The sequence below is a fragment of the Pan troglodytes genome, chromosome 1 (genome assembly GCF_028858775.2).
Source record: "Pan troglodytes isolate AG18354 chromosome 1, NHGRI_mPanTro3-v2.0_pri, whole genome shotgun sequence".
NCBI lineage: Eukaryota > Metazoa > Chordata > Mammalia > Primates > Hominidae > Pan > Pan troglodytes.
This window is the reverse complement of record NC_072398.2, coordinates 40536221-40552912: the sequence shown is the minus strand read 5'-3', so window position 1 is coordinate 40552912 and position 16692 is coordinate 40536221.

Sequence of the window (16692 nt, the reverse complement as noted above, 5' to 3'; positions counted from 1 at the left end):
TCAGTGTGGCCTGTCCCAGAAGCCCAGTCTCAGAAATGCAGGTAAGAGGAAGACATTCTCTTCCTGTGATATAGGCAATTCCCTAGGCCACAACCAGAGTAGATATGGTTCTGAGTCCCAGGATGTGCTAAGAGGACTTTTGGATTCTAGCCCTTGCTTCGAAAGAAAGTATTTTAATGCTTTTTGTACCCTCCTCCTGCCAAGTCCCAGTTAAATGAAAATGGGCCTTAAGAAATAAGCCAGAAGAAGAAAAAGAGATAAGTGGGAAAAGGGAGAAAAAGAGAAAGGAAGAGAGAACCAAGTAACGGAAAAAAGAAAATAAAGCAAAAAAGGAGGAAGGGAAGAACGGTAGGAGGAAGGAAGGAAAAATGTCCAGAAGTAAGGGATTCCGTTAGAGACACAGAGAGCGAGAGCCGGAAACAGAGGGTTAGAGAGGAAGGGGGAGGAGAGGTTGTCTGGAGCAGCTCATCTGAACAAAATCAGACTTCCCACAGGCAGCTGCTCAAGTGGCCCAATCCATCATCCACATCTCAGGCTCCCACGATCAATGGCAAGGTCAGTCATTTGACCATCCATGTAACATCAGAATCATTATGAACCAAACACCAGAGACTGGTGTATTGAGCTGCTCAACCGTTTGCACCAGAGGTAGGGAATGCTGAACAAACAGGCTCCACAAACTGCACCTCAGGGGTGTGCGTGCTTGGTTTTGGACTAGGCCATTTTTCTTGTGCTCTAAAAAAGTTATAAGACAAATCATGTTCTTAAGAGATGACTGTAATCCATTCTTCTGCTAAAGAGGCATCTCATGGCATACAATGTCCAGCCTAGAGACTACCCTATGGCATCACAGCATTCCTTATCCTGCCCCCAGTGACCTCCTATCCGATTGGCTCTTCTCAGGTTAGATCTCTCTTGCCTTGGATGCTGTTGATCATTCTCTCCTCCATGGAAATTTGCCTCCTTTGACTTTAGAAAGAATGTCTTTCCCTGCTTCTTTATCATAGAGTGACCAACCATCCTGGCTTGCCCAGAGTTTAGGGGTGTCTAAAACCGAGGGGTTTCTGGTGCTCAGGAATTTTAGTGCTAAGATGGAAGCTTCCAGGCAAAGTGGAATGGGTTGGTCACCCTGTCTCACCTCACTAATCTCTGCCCAGCCCCCAGTATGGGTTCCTTTCCATTGCCCATACTTTGAAAGCAGGGTGCCATCTTCCTCTCCTTAGATCACACTTTTTCCAGGGTATCTTATTCATTGGGTTTTTAACTTTTCCTATGTACTGACATGTGCAAATGTGCCTCAGATTCAACAGGTTGCTCACAGGGTCACATCTATACATGATATATCCATATAAGCCATTCTCCCATTGTCTTTCTCAATTGTCCTTTTGGCCTTTTTAGGTATAACTTTAGCTAGATCTTCTCCATATAGTTTTACCTGATTTCTGTAGCCATTTCTAGTTTCTCTTCTTTCAGACTTCCTTTAATAGAGACTGCATCATGCACCCCAGGACTTAATCATACCGTGTTCCAAAATGTTACCTAATTTTGTGCATTGATCCTATAGGTCTTTAAAATTATGGTGTTGAGACAAGTAGACCTGGATTTTGAGCTCTACCAATAATTTCCTAATAGTCATTGAGCACATACTATGGAGAGCCAATATTTCAACTGTTTTATATTGTGTCTTATTTATTCTTTACAACTTCATGAGGAACCATTTTACAGATGAGAAAAGTGAGAGTCAGGGGTATTAATAACATGTCCATGGAAACACAGTAGGTAGGGTTACTCTTTAGTTGTCTGAATTAGAGCTAAGTGCTTAGCTAGTAATTGTAGTTAGGTTTCAGTAAAAGCACGATTAAACACACCATGACTATTTTCAAGAAAATTTCTTAATACTTGAATGTTTATACTACTAGTGACCAAATCTTTCCATAAATTCTCTTCTCATTCTCTCATAACCTGCCCAGAATGTCTAAACAAAAGCTGCTTTGGCCCTCAGAGATTCCAGGCCCATAAGAGCTTGATGCTAATGCATCCTGTGGCACTCTTGCTCTATACTACCCTGAAACTCCCCCCTTGGCCTCAAACCATTGTAACATCCCCGCCCTCCCCAAGTAAATATTTTATCTTTCACAAGCAGCTGGAAGAAGAGAGGTGCACTAGCAGCAGCCTCGGTCAATCCTGCTTAAATATTGATCACAAACATCGTTAAAATAAAAGTCTATCGACTCAGCTGGTGACTTTGCAGCTTCAACACTTTGCAGAATGCAATTTTCCATGTGCGGTGACTCCAAGCAACTTACTTGAGTTATGATGTTAATAAGTGAGGCACCTCCTTCGGGAGAGCTCTGGTGTCCTGGAGGCAGCTGCAGAAAGGAACCAACCTTTTGGTTGGAGGCAATTACAAAGTTCCCTCCCTGCCTCCTTCCCACAGCGTTAGTATCCCTGCAGGTCAGCTTTTAGGATGCTAGCTTTTCACCTTTGGAAGCAGAGTTGGCATGCTTCCAGGAGCTGGAAATGAGTGTCTTCTGTGGCCTTGAAAACACAAGGACAAAGTGAAAGAAAGGAGAGTTGTAAGGGATCTGGCAAAACTGGGTTGAGTTTACTGCTCTGAGGCAGTTGTGCTCAAACTTTAGCATCTATCAGAATCATTTGGAGGACTTGTGAAAACACAGATGGATGTACCCTACCCCTTGGGTTTCTGACTTAGGAGATATGGAGTGAGGTTTGTGAAGCTGTATTTCCAACAAGTTCCCAGGTCATGCTGAAGATGCTGGTCTGGGGACCACACTTTGAGAACAGTATCATTATCCACAGCCATGCAAAGATAACTGGCCATGGAACCAGTGCCTCCTCAGAGTGTTCTCTGGTGCTAGGCATCCTCTATTTTTGCAGCTTAGAGCTCATCTATCCAGTGGTTTTCAAACTCTTTTAATGAAATTTCTTACAAATGAAATCCCATGTGGAAGCCCAAGATATAGGAGTGATAGACGGCTTTGCTCTGGTTGAAGTGAGGGCAGAAAGCACCAGCAGAGTCCTGTGCCTCTGAGAAACATGATTTGAAAACCTCTGATTTACTCCAATCAGAATTGGGTGTTTCTAAATACACTTCTTTTACAAATGAGGCAGCTGAGACCCCAGATGAAGACATGGTTCATCTACAGACAGCCAGGCTTAGAGCCCGTATTTTCCTCTTTCCCAGAACAGATATTACATCTAGCAGATGATGGATAGTTGACCATTCTTAGCAGAATGATGACTGGGGATGAAGAGACCTTTTATGGGAAAATTCAGCCAGTCATCAGTCTTGTAGGGAAATCTGTATCTTTCACATTGGCTAGTGGGGAGAAAAGACATTCAGAGCTTTCCCATGTGGCCTGGCTCTAGGAATTCATTCAGTCTGTTTTAGGAGTGTGCCTAGCCTATCCCTGACTCTGACCTCTAGACAGACAGATTCTCTGGAGAAAGGAGGTAGTTGTATGGCAGCATAAAGAAGGGTTGGCAAGAAAGAGGCATGGCCTAGGAAGCAGGAGGGGCATCTTATACATAGCACCTAGCTGTAATTGGCAGAAATTTGACAATGGGCAAATCTAAGGAGAAGAAAATGATAAAATGTTCTGCTTTTCAAATCTTCCTATGTGGAAATCTCAGTTATTGGATTGATGGGATAGGAGTGGAGAACCAGAGCAATTCAACAGAAGCTGAGCAAGAGGCAAGAGATTCTAACTCCTTTTCTCTCTCATTTGTGTTTTTCCTTCCTGCCACCACTTGGGATCATGAAAAACCCCACGGTCCTGAGTAGGCACAGGATAGTGGTCCTCTGGGTTCCCAAGAGGAAAGGCAAATGGAGTCTCATTCATGATAGGTTTCCCTCTAAAATGGGACATGAAGACAATAGGAGAGTCCCATTAACTGGTTTAACTTTGAAACAGTCAAGGGATACTGACTGTTTTCACTCCTCTGGTACCAAGTGGCACAGAGCAGGTGACTCAGGTGGCACAGGAAAGCAAGGCCAGCTTAAGCTTCATGAGCATTTGCTCTGGGAAGCAAAGCAGACTATTGATGAGACGCTCAGCTCCATATGCAGAGAGGAGTAAGCTGTGCAAGTGGATTTCCATTGCATATGAAAACAACTAGAAAGCAAGTATATGTGCATTCCCCACATCCAGCAAACCCTATCCATTTTGTTCCCTTCCAACTCTCTCAGTTCTGCAGCCAACTCTTTCTCTGCTGGTAATGTTTCAGGAGTCCTGCAGTGTGTTGAGAAGGCCGTCTGTGACTCCTTTCACCACAGCTTTTATAGGACCAGCCACTTCTTCTCAGTTAGCTCTGAAGATAAATAGGGGGCATTGAGGCCTCAGGAGGTCTGATTGGGATAAACAGTTCCAAATGCTCTTTCGGAGTTCCTAGACCTTATTTGAAACAGCTGACATGCTGAACTCAGTCAGCTTTGACTGGAAATGCCATTCCACTTGAATGCAAAGTTTATGTTGCTGTTATATTACCCATAAGGAATGAATAAATACTAATTAAAATACTAAAATTAAGAGATTAAAATCTCTTTTAGGGAGACATAAACAATGCTGGAAAGGCTCTTGGGAAAGCATTTAATCTGAACAAGAGTGAGTCGGAATTGCCTTATTCCTCAGACATACCAAGCATATATTTTCCTGAGGATCTTTGCATATACTTTCATTTGGGAACATTCGTCCCAGAAATTCAAATATATATATATTTACTGTATTAGTCCATTCTCATGCTGCTCTGAAGAGAAGAAATAACTGAGACTGGGTAATTTATAAAGGAAAGAAGTTTAATTGACTCACAGTCTTGCATGGCTGGGGAGGCCTCAGGAAACTTACAATCATGGTGGCAGGCACCTCTTCACAGGGCAGTAGGAGAAAGAATGAGTGCCAGCAGGGGAAATGCCAGACACTTAAACAACTATCAGATCTGGTAAGACTCACTCATTGTCATGAGAACAGCATGAGGGAAACCACTTCCATTATTCAATTACTTCCCACGGGGTCCCTCCCATGACACGTGGGGATTATGAGAACTACAATTCAAGATGAGATTTGGGTGAGGACACAGCCAAACCATAAATATGGCTGTGTGAGTATATATCCCATATGTGTGTGTGTGTGTGTGTGTGTGTGTGTGTGTGTGTGTATATATATACACACACACAGACAAACCATATATATAATATACATATATTCATATATACATATATATGGGATATAAACACACACTATATATGGGGTATATACACACGTGTGTGTGTGTGTGTGTGTGTATGTGTATTTCTCCCTTCTTTCATTAAAGTCCCTGGTCCAACATCAGTGCCTCAGAAAGCTCTTCCCTAATCATCCTTTCTAAAGGGGCACCCCACCTTTATTCTCTATAATACAGTATCTATACAATTATCTCATTTTATTTGTCCCATAGCACTTATCAGCACTTGGCATTCTATTCCATGGTCGTGTTTCTCAGTTCTTGTTGGCCTGTCTTCTAGCAGTATATAAGCTCCATGAGGACAGGGTTTGCTTGCCCTCTTCCACACTGTATCCTGAGGGTCTGAACTTTGATTTTCACATGGTGCATACTCAGTAAACTTTTTTTGAGTGAGTGAATTCTGGAGCTGTTGCCACCAACTCTACTCTTAGAAGCCTCCAGAGAACCTACCATTGTAAACTGTAAAGTGCCATATATGTCTATTATTATTGAGTATTAGTTTCTATTTTTAAGACCTCCATGTTGAAAAGTATTCTCCTTTAACTTAAAATCTTTCAGTATAGTTTTTTTTCTTTTTAATTTCTTGAAGGAAACCAGGAGTGGTTTTTAGTTGCCTTCTTCAAAGAAAACAAAGTCAAATTCCATTTTTCTCTGAGAGTTGGCCTATTTGGTGCCAAGCCCTTTAGTACGGAGGGAGGGAGAGGGGAGCCATGTTTTCCCAAACATTTCCAGAATTACTAATCATGGAAAAGGTCTATTTCATTGCATTGATATTACCAAATGATTCCGTTTACTCAGAAATTTCCACAGAGCATTTTATGTAAACCTCAATGGCCTTGAGAGAGAGAGATTATTATCCTTATTTACTAGGGAGAAAACAGACACTGAGGGCTTCAGTGAGTTGTCCAAAGTCACAGAACCTTGGCAGCTGGAAAGAGAACCAGTTACTGGAAATAAGTAGGCTTCAAGCTCCGATATTCAGGCCCCAAACCCAGGGTGCTTTCTTTTCAAATATGCTACCTCTTCCTGAGAATGTGATTTCCAGGGAAGGTAGAGTTGGCTTTGCATTTCCCTACCAGGGAACTTATTTAATAAATTCCTATGGCTTTTCCTAGCAGCTTTTGGGATAAAGAACCAAGTAAACATTTTGTCTCTTCACACCATCCTCTGTAGCTAAGTTTCAACAGAAGGAAAAACATTCGGAAATCAATCAGGGAGCATTAACAGGCTGTGCTTGCTAATAGTCTAACAACAAACGGTAAATACTCCTCTCTGCCTAGACCTGCCATCTGCCCCAGCAGGGTCAGTCACATGGAGAGACTTGGGGAGGCAGAAAGTAGTGTGCCAGAGAGGAAATCCAGGCACAGCCTTACAGAACCAACAGCAACAAGGATGCCTCCTACTGAAGATGTCCTTCCAGCATGGGATGCTTGTTTTGGGAAGTGCAGGAATTAAACAGGTGGATCGTGGGGGCTGCATACCACCTCTGCTGGGTGTGAAATTGCACTGTAATTGCCTGACTCAGGGCTTGTGACCAAGGAGGAGATCAGGTGTCCCAGGTCTTCTTTAGTTGAAAAGCACAGTTATCACAGGTAGCTGCTGCTTTCCCGGTAGGTGACATTCCTCTTAGTAGGTGGCTTATCTGGTGATACCCCAAACAGTCAGCATGGTGCTGTTATTCTGCTCTTGTTCTTCAGTACTAATTACACAGGTGGAGCTGGGTGATGGCTCAAACCCCAGAAGGGACTTTCGGGATTCCTATAAGGAGCAGACTAATTTACAGAGGAGACTGTGGTCTGCTGAAGGTAAAATCCATAAAATGGAAAGAATGTGAGCACTGTGCCATTTCAATGAGAATCAGTAAGTGAATAAGTCCTTCGGAGGACCTATCAGGTGTCCAAGAAAATGTGCTGCTCAATGTGCAAACAGGCTGTAACATGGCCCCTGCCTCCAGGGAGCTTGCAGTCTATGTAGGGAGAGAAGCTAAAACATGTACCATATGTAAACAAAATAGAACGGAACTGAGTGCTAAACTGAAATATTTTAAGTGCCAGAGTGACATCTGAGGAGTGGACATTGAGCACACTTAATAAATACCAACCAGATTCATGGGCATAATGGAGCCTGAGCGGAGCACCTTGAATCATGGATGAAGTTTGACTAGAAGGAGGGAGGTGGAGAACATTTCAGGGAAAGGGAGGACATACAAGAAAACAAACAGAGCCAAATAATGATGGCTTTCATGAATATTTTTGTAGCTGTAACTTTAAAACACACTTGTATGTATTTATACCTCACAGCTAACTTTCAGGTAGGCTGGTTTGCTTAGAGAAGAAATGTAAGGCTTAGAGACGTTAGAAAAAAAAATCTACTATTACTGTTAGGTATCAGAACTGGGGCAAGAATCCAGCTCCATGCCTTTCCCTTTAAAATCCAGAGGGCTTTCAGATTTTTCTGACTATAACCCAGAGTGAGGAATATATTTTACATCATAACCCAGTACACACATAATATCATTTTATAAAATGGTACTTATCATTATCAAGTGTCATGCTTCCTGAACTATTCTATTCTATTCTATTCTATTCTATTCTATTCTATTCTATTCTATTCTATTCTATTCTATTCCTGTATCAGATAATCTTTGTTATGTAACAGACTACTCCTAAAATTTAGTGGCTTAAAAAACAATCATTTATTTTTCTCATGATTTTGTTGGATGGATTCCCTAAACCAGTGATTCTCAACTGGGGGTAATTTGTAACTTAGGAGACATTTGATCATGTCTGAAGATATTTTGGTTTTCACAGCTGGGGTGGTGGAAACTATTGGTTTCAGTGGGTAGAGGCCAGGAATGCCGAAAAACCCTGTACAGGAATGGGCTAGTCTCAGCTCATCAGCTGGGCTCGTTCACACATCTGTGGTCATTTGGTGGCTTGGCTGGTGGGGTTGGGGGAGGTTAGCTTGTCCTGTATGGGCTTCACTCACATATTTGGTGGTAGATTTGCAGTTTCTGGTACAAATGACTGGGTGGGCTGTTTGTCTTTCTTCTTCTGTAGACTGGCCCATGTTTATTTGCATGGCAATGGTCTCAGAGTTCTCAAGAGCAGCAAGAGAGGACAAGTTCCAGTGCTGAAGCATTTTTCAAATATCTGCTTCTGTCACACTTACTATTTTTCCACTAGCCAGTGAGTCACATGGAGGCAGGAACTAATCGACGATCGTGACTGCAACAACCTACCACAATTTCGTTAAAAGAAAATGCTGACTATGATCTACTAAACTTATTTCATGACCTACAAATGGATCACTACCTGTGGACTAAAAGATCCTACTTTATACTAGACCTTTTGCGAGCTAGCCACTAGGAATTATCTTTGTATTACCAGAATATTGGGCAATGTCACATGCATAGAAGATGCTCAGCATTTATTTTATGAATGGGCATAATAAATTGGAGGTGCCAGGAAAGAAACCTTGCCTTGCCTAGAATGGACTCCCTGTAAGAGAAGGTTGGCTGTGAGCCAGAGTTTGGCACCTCTAAAATGCCAAGCAAGAAAAAATTCTTAATTCAGCTAACAGAATGAAGACTGAAGCTACCAGATTCTCAGCCAGGCTGACTTTTCTGAATTTATAGGATTTCTCATAGCAGTCTTTTAACTTCTGTTTGCTCCACCCATCAACTAAGTTAAAGTTCCTAGGTCTTCCCTACCTAATAAGGACATATGACAAAAAAAGAGATGTTATACTATAGTGAGTAACAATTATGGAGAGAAAAAAAATCATGGTAATTCAAGAAGTTGTGAGCCTATTAACTTTCTCAGAGAAAAGTTTTGCTTTGTCTTGGAGAAAATGTAAAACCACATGTTCATGAAAGCAAAGAATGTTTTTTTAAAGGTCCAGAAGGCTGGCTTTTGGTTAATGGTATTAAGCAAGCTGCACTTTGTTGCCCCTAGGAAGTCAAGAGACTCTTGGAAGGTCAAAAATGGTGAAACAAATCTTCTCTATTCTAGTCTAGCTCTGACTTGCTGCATGTTGTAGGACAGGTTACCATTCCTCTCTGGGCCTCAGTTTTCTATTTTTTTTTTTTTTTTTGAGGTGGAGTCTCACTCTATTGCCCAGGCTGGTGTGCAGTGTCATGATCTCGGCTCACTGCAACTTCTGCCTCCCAGGTACAAGTGATTCTCCTGCTTCAGTCTCCCAAGGAGCTTGGATTACAGGTGCATGCCACCATGCCTGGCTAATTTTTGTATTTTTAGTAGAGACTGGGTTTCGCCATATTGGCCAGGCTAGTCTCAAACTCCTGACCTCAGGTGATCTACCTGCCTTGGCCTTCCAAAGTCCTGGGATTACAGGCATGAGCCACTGTGCCCGACCTCCATTTTCTCTTCTGTAGAGTGAAGTGAGGGGACTGAATGACTGTGAAGATTACTTCCAGCAAGCAAATTCTGAGAGCCTGTGCACCATCTGTGTCTCTGTTGGCTTTGAGGAATTTTGACCTTGTTTCCTCCCTTACTTCATTGTTTTCAGGCACTGTCCTCCCTCGTGAATAGAGTAAATGTTTGATGCCAATTACAGGATGACAGAGTTGGTGTCTTCCTACCTGTACCCTGAAGGAAATTGCAGGCAGAAAATTAATCCAGACTTTTACAACAGATCCCCCTTCATACAACATCTGATGGGGAAGGTCTCTCACTTCCCTTCTGGCTCCCACATGTCACAGAACCTGTTGCCACATGATTCAATCCCCCATTCCCATTAAAGTTAACCATCCCCTTGAAAACGAATGCACAGTTAAGAAAGTGATAAGTTGATGCTTAAACTTTAAGCAGATTGCTTCCAGCTAATCTCAGTTAAGTGGCAGACAAAATCATAGGCATTCAGCTCTACATAAGCCCAGTGCCCAAGAAAATGAGTTGGGTTCCTTAGGGAAAATACTTGCAATGTGTGCGTGCGTGTGGTTTCTTTTTCTAAATGCTGAAATGGGATAAGCATGAAGGTGGGGGCAGGGAGGAAGGGGGAGATAAAAGGATGTCCTGCTACACTGAGGACAAAATTGGCTGTGTAGCTTTAGGAACATCATTTAACTACTCCTGAGAGTCAATTTCCCTATGAGTAAAATAGCGATAATGATACGTCTGTTGCAGGGCTCTTATGAAGAGGTAGTCTTCATGTGAGTAAAGTGATTTGCCCAATCCTTGCACATAGTAGGCTCTCAATAATAAGGGAAGAATTTTGCCTAGGTAGTTCCTGATATCAGTGGAGCTTAAGAGAAGGAGAACCCAGTACTGCTGCCAAAGATTTTATGTGGAGATTAACACAGAGAAAAGCCAAAAGCTTTTTCATGCTTTGGAGAGAGAGCAGAGACAGGGCTGATTTTTGTGTGTCCAAAGACACTTTTTAAACATATAAATTCTCATCCGTTTGTCCCTAAGAAAATATGGAAGAAGCCTCTTCTGCCTCTTCAGGATAATCAGAAAAGAACTACACTTTCTTATCAGTCCCTAGTATGAGAGTGGTAAGTACCACAAGGAGAGAGGAGGAGATATTAAGAATTAAGAAAGAAGAAAGAAAAGAGAAGACAAAGCATTGAGATGAATGAGGGAGAAATTAGCTCATCGCAGTGCACTGCATCCGGCTCTTTTCTTTATGTCAGCTTCTCCTGTGCAAATTCTGACATTTCCTGTGAATGAGGATCACCTAATATTTTCTGAGCAGCTCTTATGTTCCAGGAGCTGTGTCAGGCACTAGGGATGGGATGCATGGTGGAAAGGACATGTAGTGCCTGCCCTCAAGGAGCTTATAGCCTAGAAAGGAAGACAAATGAAAAAATGGCCGTAAAAAAGTGAACTACCCAGTCAGCTAGTCTGGAACATCAGAGAAGCTTTCACAGTTGGGTGCAGTGACATTTAATGGTGATTGAAGGAGAAGCAGGTATTCCTTAGGTAAAGAGGGTCGGGTGGGGAAAAGTTTTCTAGGTAGAAGGTATAGCATGGGGAAAGACCCTGGAGGGGGAAGACAGGAAGGACTAGAGGCAGAGGGAAGTGAAAGATGATTGGAGGGGCTGGAGTGGAGCAGATGAGGGTGACATGGATGATGCACAGAGGCTGGTGAGGGAGGTGGGATCTAACTTGCCATTTTGAGGATTTTCACCTAAGAGCAGTGGAAAACCTCCACTTCTTCTTAGTCCTCTGAGTGACATATAGAACATAACAGTAGCTTTTCTTTGGTACTTCAGAGTTTGTAAAGAGGTGTGAGATATATTATCTTCATTGTAAGAGGGTGCTGAACTGGGGAGAGGCCAGGTTAGTTTCCCGGGTCACAGAGTTAGTCAGCAGCATGACTAAGCGGTACAGGCTCCTTCCAAGCTCTTTTGTCTGTAATGATTTGGTGGGGTAAGGAAGAAGCTCTAAGGTAGAGGGCATGGCTTTGAGCTCTGGCTCCCAAAAAGTGTGCTAAAGTATCCCAAGGCACTGCAGCAAACTCACAGGTGTGCCACTGGATATTGTAAATTACTGAGGGAAATACAGTGATACTCGACATCCGTCAGACCCCATGCAAACTGCTAGCTCAAAGCAGCTCGCCCTTCAACAACAGACTGCATCACATGCCCTTCGATGTCATCATATTTTCTTTCCCTTGGGGTAAAATATACATAAAATTTACCTTTCAACCGTTTTTTAAAATTTCATAGTTTTGGGGAAACAGGTGGCATTTGATTACATGAGTAAGTTATTTAGTGGTGATTTGTGAGATTTTGGTGCATTCATCACCTGGGAAGCATACACTGAATCCAATTTGTAGCCTTTTATCCCTTACCCTCTTCCTACCTTTTCCCCGAGTCCCCAGAGTCCATTGTATCATTCTTATGCCTTTGCATCCTCATAGCTTAGCTCCCACTTATGAGTGAGAAATACAATGTTTGGTTTTCCATTCCTGAGTTACTTCACTTAGAATAATAGTCTCCAGTCACATCCAGGTTGCTGTGAATGCCATTAATTCATTCCTTTTAATGGCTGAGTAGTATTCCCATTGTATGTATAGACCACAGTTCTTTATCCACTCATTGATTGATGGGCATTTGGGTTGGTTCCATATTTTTGCAATTGTGAATTGTGCTGCTATAAACGTGTGTGCAAGTGTATTTTTCATATAATGACTTCTTTTCCTTTTAATCATTTTTAAGTATTCGGGTTAGTGTCATTAAGTGTATTTATATTTTTTTGTGCAGCCATCCCCTCCACTCATCTGGAGAACTTTTTCATCATTCCAAATTGAAACTCTGTACCTATTAAATAATAACTCCCCATTCTCCCTTCCCCTAGCCCCTGATAACCATTATTCTACTTTCTGTCTCTATGAATTTGACTATTTTATGTACCTTATATAAGTGAAATTATATAATATTTGCCCTTCTGCATCTGACTTATTTTCTTAGCATAGCATTTTCAAGGTTCATCCATGTTGCAGCACGCATTAGTACTTTATTCCTTTTTGTGGCAGAATAATATGCCATTATATGGACATACTGCATTTTGTTTATTCATTCAGCTATTTTTTTTTAGATGGAGTTTCACTCTTGTCACTCAGGCTGGAGTGCAATGGTGCTATCTTGGCTCACTGCAACCTCGGCCTCCCGAATTCAAGTGATTCTCCTGTCTCAGCCTCCCAAGTAGCTGGGATTACAGGTGCCTGCCACTAGGGCCGGCTAAGTTTTCTATTTTTAGTAGAGACAGGGTTTCACCATGTTGGTCAGGCTGGTCTCAAACTCCTGACCTCAGGTGATCCACCCACCTTGGCCTCCAAAAGTGCTGGGATTATAGGCATGAGCCACCGTGCCCAGCCATTTCATTCAGCTATTTATGGATATGTGGAATGCTTCCACCCTTTGGCTATTGTGAATAATGCTGCTATGAACATGAATGTACAAATATTTGTCTTGCTTTCAATTCTTTTGGGTATATATCCAGAAGTGGCATTCCTGGATCATATGGTAATTCTATGTTTAATTAGTTTGATTGCCGTATTGTTTTCCACAGCAGCTGCACCATTTTACATTTCCACCAGAAACGCACCCTCACATCTCTGTAAAGCAGTGCTTTTGGTGGTTACTATAACAAAAAGCAAGTATTGCATGGATATCAATGTGGAACAGGAAATAAGGATGACAGTGTTCAATTAGATTCCAAGGTTCGAAAAGCTCTGTACAGGCCCACACATCCCATTCCTACATAATTATGGTTATTTGAGAATAAAATACAATTTTTTTCTTTCAACTAATATACATGAGTTTTTAAGTGGCTACTATGCTGTTAAGATATAAATACTTATGTATTTACCCTAACTACTTGATAAATGGAACAATTAGATATTTCCATTGGCTTAGAGACACCGTGAAATCAATTATGGAGACACTAAGGTGCCATAAACTGAGGAAGTCTGGAAACCTCTGGCCTTTAATTAGTATTAAACTAATACTCCCTAATTAAACCAATACTCCCTAATTAAACTAATAATGGTGGGTATGAAGGAGAGAATCTTTGGAAGCCTGGGGGTTTTCCCATTCTTTTCATCATGGTTTATGACAAGTTGCTGCTGCTAGAATCTTTCAAAATAGAAAGAAATGGCTTCAAAGTGGTACAAAGTTGAAAAATATCAGCAAATAACTAAGCTTCCTCAAACTGGGGTTAGGTAACTCATTCCTTTGTATTTATTAATTTGAATTAATGATTATCCAATTTAGCCAATAGTGCAGGCAAATGCATCTTTAAAATATATCATCTGTAATCTCCTTCTTCTGGGTTGGTAGCACTACCTTTAAATATGTCAACAGCTCTGACACAATCAGAAATAACAGCTGTCTCTTCAGAATACAGTGTCAGAGAAAAATTAAACTAACAGAAACATATTTCAGAAGTCACATCCTCTGTGGCATTTTCTTACCTCTCACAGAGGCAGCCATTTTCTTTGTTGTGGTCCCACAGATTTTGTTTATACGCCTTTCAATGAAAGCATTTTCCCTGTTGTATTTTGTTTATTTATCTATGCTTATTTATTTATATTTACTGTAGAAAGTAAACTCCTGAGGCCAGGGTCTTTAACTTACCACTTATGTCCTAGTTCCAGGGAGTATTAGTTTAATTATCTGGAGGAAAAAAGTAAAAGTAAATTAATATCTTTAGACCTAGAAATTGCACTTTTGTAATTTTATCTGAAGGAATTAAGAATAAATAGAAAAAAAAGTTTTATTGACAAAGAAGTTCTTACAGCATTATTTCTAATCCAAAAAAAAGTGTATACAACTTCAAGTGTTTGACAATAGGGAAATGTTTAATTAAACTAGCATGCATCTCTTTAATGATCATGGGACCATTAAAAGTAATGTTTACAAATAGTTTATATTAAGAAGAAAATGCTTATGTTAGCACACAAGTTTTTTAAAAAAGTAGGACTCAAAACTGGACATACAACATGATCTCAATTTTGAAAAACAAATAATCTATGCATCTAGAAGAAAAAAACTTTAGAAAAAAATAGATGAAGACTGTTTTGACAATTACCATCTTTGAATAATTAATATTTTTCTTCCTCCTACCTTTTTATGTTTTCCCATGACTTGTCTATATATGAATCTTAGTTTATGCTCTTTTCCTCTGCTGGAATGCCTTTTTATTTATGCACAGCCAATTCTTTCAGGCTAACTCCAATCCTAGCTCTCTCATGATATCTTTTCCATCTACTTCTCTAACCTCCTATTGCTTTCATATAATAAAATGTTGAGCTAAAGTGGATGTTATTTTGAGATTTCCCTTTAATATCTCACAGTTGGTAGAAATGAAACGTAGGGTGAATCTGGAACCAGAGGGCTCAAATTTGAATCTCGACCCTATCACTTATTCCCTGAGTGACCTGCTGAAAGTTACTTATTCTCTGGGTTTTCCTATCTGTAAAATAGAGTCTTCTCCTGTATCCAGATACAGTATAACCTTCTGAGGCAAGACCACATCTTCGTAGCCCACAATTGAGTACCTCTAAGGCTTTGCTATATGGTACGTCAAAAAGCAAAGTTCAGTTAATTGCATGTGATTCACAGAAGGAACATCATAACATCAATTGCATGCCTATTCATAGACACAAACTACTTTACAAAAAATTATGTTAGTAGTAACAATGACCTGTTATAATTGGTATGGCCTTATATTTTAAAGGCAGTTATTTTTTAGTCACCTATTATAACTCAGATTTTCAGGAAGGCTCTCATTTGTTCATTCCCAGACAAACTTTCTATTGAGTTCACTTGTGTTATAGTCACTGTTCTAGATTCTGATGATGAAATGGAGCAAAACAGTTCTTACTTTTAAGAAATTTAAAATTTAGTGATGATTGTCATGGTGGATACAGACAAGGTAACGTACAATTACAATATGGAGTGATAAGATTCGGTAGAACTATGTGTAGGATACACTGGAAGCTCACATACAAGGCAGTTACACAAGTCTGAGAGATAAGAAACAGAACCATGCCAGAGGAAGCAGTGATGTTTGAGCGGAGTCTCAAAGAATGATGAAGAATGATACAGGTGAATTTGGTTTAAAAATGCCATTCAAGGAAAAGAAAATAGCAAATTTAAAGGCCTGCATTGTATTATTCCTCTGGCATTCTATTTTGAGAACACAATGGTTATTTCTGGTTGAGTCAGAGTTGTTGAGAAATTTAACAGTAGGACTACTGACCCAGAAGAAGGGGGCTCAGAGATTGTATATATTTAAGATCAATTCCCATTGTGAAATGGAAGGTGATTCAAAATGTCTGGAATATAAATTATAATCTAAATCAAACTGAAAAATAAACCTAAGGGGGCCTAAATCCATCCTCACCATCAGAACAAGCCTGTAAAACATTTTAAATAGTGAGTGACATTATTGGGTTAATTAATAAAAATAGTTTGGAGAAAAGGAACTTATTAGGAGAAGTTGCAGTAATCCAGCAAGACCTGCACATGGACAGTGGGAAACTGATTTGAGAAATAGTAAAGTGAAGTTCAACAGAATGGTAGTGGATTGAGTGTGGCTGGTGAAAGAGAAGGAAGTGTCTAAAGTTCTCCCAAATATGTGGCTTGGGAAACTGAGTGAGTGGTGGCGATGTTCATCCAGACAGAAATGCAGTATGATGTGTCTGCTTAAAAAGAAAAGTAAAAGCATAATTTTGATGTAGTCTTGAGCTTGAGTTCTTGTGGGATATCCAGGCAGAGATACATGGTAGACAGCTGAATATTTTGGCTCTAGAGCCAGGAAATAGATCCAAAATATACTTCAGAAAGCTAATGATAAAGTAGGTCTTTAAAAATAGAAATAGAAAACCAAATTCAAACAAAAAGTAGAGGAAGCAAAAATTCTAATAATTATTGAGATCGAACATTTAATTTAGCTTAGAGCTTCCTGGAAGTCAGGG